General features: G+C 47.7%; 1 protein-coding gene and 1 long non-coding RNA gene across 3 annotated transcripts in view; one reads left to right on the plus strand and one right to left on the minus strand.

Moving 5' to 3' along the window:
• On the minus strand, positions 1-1083 carry LOC107153493. Its single transcript, XR_001504920.2, has 2 exons — positions 946-1083; positions 1-339 (listed from the first exon to the last, which is right to left on the minus strand). It is a non-coding gene; the product is annotated as an uncharacterized LOC107153493 (long non-coding RNA).
• Chek1 (checkpoint kinase 1) overlaps positions 339-1843 on the plus strand; it is a 23840-nt gene continuing 22335 nt past the window's right edge. The window contains exon 1 of one of the 2 annotated variants that reach the window (XM_015499005.2): positions 339-1507. The gene's annotated coding sequence lies outside the window, so the exon portion shown is untranslated. The remainder of the gene's footprint in view (positions 1508-1843) is intronic. The other variant, XM_048796067.1, reaches the window with a different exon arrangement.

The raw sequence follows: 1843 nt of genomic DNA on the forward strand, positions 1-1843 counted from the left end.
TTTCTGAGATGTAAATCGTTGCTTTATTGCATTCTTATTGCCAGTTTTGGGTTTCATCTTTATTTCATTTAAGTTAGTTACCTTCCATGTCAAGGCTTTCCAAAATTGTTTTATACTCATTCTTAGAGGTTACTGTCTTCTAAAAATTTATCTTTTACTATTTTGTTAGTCATTTCCAAAGGGCACAGAGGCAATTCTTTCTCATATATGCTGTATTTAACTGATATTGTGTTTTTTCAGGAAAAATTTGAATTCTACCCAGGCACACTGGAACTGGTAGAGATCCTTCTCTTCTTTGTTTTCAGCACACAGAGAGGAAATCAGGGAGGATGGAGTAAACTAGAAAACATTACATGAAATCTAAATTGATATCATGGTTCAAAACTTCACACCCAAGCATTTGCAGTTTGTCCCCGACTTTGCTTTTTTAAAACAGATGTATGCATTCTTTTATGTGTAATATATTTTACTCCATTACTAGTATTGCAAGTTATCTTGAATGTATTTGGCTTGATTTTGAAGAAGGGGGGAATTTAATGTACTTGCCTGTGCCTTCAATTCTCAGTCTACTGCAGGGGAATACCCATTTCAGTTTTTCCTGGCCTATTTTGTTCTCAAATCCCTTTCTTTGGAATTTTCTTCTCTTTAAATTGGTTACTTTAAAATTTTTGCATTGTAAAATTTATACTGGCTTTTACTTGCCCGTTTTTTACACATTAAGAACAAGAAAGTTGCTAGAACTAAGCTAGGCAGATGGTCTCATCCTTCAAAGTTAAGGCTGAATTAAAGTATTGTTTTGAAGTCTATTCACCCACAAGGCAAAACTGGTTATCCTGAAATTACCTCAGATTCTCCCCAGATTACTTTATTCCAGTACTCTTCCACCTCCCTTAATGTGTGGCCACTTTTGATGTCTCTCCCCTCCAACACAAAACCCCTCTTCACCACAGCTGTTGATAGTAGGCACTCGGTCCCGCATTCCAAAGTTGAGAAATCTGGAGCCTCCTTGGTCTTTTCGGGCTGCCAGGCCAGGTGCTCAGAGGTCACAGGCTGGTGGGTTTCCGTAGGCAATTTATGGCCTTTCCAGGCCCAGAGTGGCCGGGAACAAAGCGGGGACCACCGCCAGGAGGCGCAGCCCATGGTGGGCGCGCTGTCGGGATGGAGGCGTGGGCCCTGCCCCAGAGCGCCCGAAGCCGCGCAGCGGAGCCCCACACACCGAATGTCATTTCACACAGACCAAGAGATCACTTCGCTGGTCGGTTCGTCAATCTTTTCAGCTAGGATCTGCTCCACACCTCCAAGGAACCCAGGCTAGACCAGCTCAGAACTGGCAAGAGGGATTACACCGCTCAGGTGTTTTGAGCCGCCAATCTTCAGAGGGACGCGGGAACGCGCGTCGTCCTGCTTTACGGCAAGGGTGCGCGCGTTTGCGGCAGCGTGACGCAAACATTTTGGCGGGAAAAGCGCTGCATTTGGATTCCTGTGGTGGCGGGCAAAGGACAGCTTGGTGAGGAGGGGCGGCCGGTAGGGCGAAAAAGGGGTCTGGAGAAGGAGTTAGGAGTCTAGATTAGTGAGGAGGAGCACGGTGAGATAATGGTACTATTGAGCAGAGGGGATGGGAGATCCTCCAGCGGAGGGACGGTTTTGGAGAGTGGAGGAGTGTGGTACCTCGGGGTCCTCATTGTAAAGGGTGTGGGGGGAAGGGGAGGCTACCTTTCTGCTAGCTGGGGACCTCAGAAGTTTGGGCGCCGTCCTGGGTCCCAGCCCTTCCTTCCGCTTCTACGGGCAGTTTGGCCCCGCCCCGGGCTCCTCTCGGCCTTTGGGACGGGTGGGGTGGGGGTGG

This window comes from Marmota marmota, unplaced genomic scaffold (assembly GCF_001458135.2).
Source record: "Marmota marmota marmota unplaced genomic scaffold, marMar, whole genome shotgun sequence".
NCBI classification, from domain to species: Eukaryota; Metazoa; Chordata; class Mammalia; order Rodentia; family Sciuridae; genus Marmota; species Marmota marmota.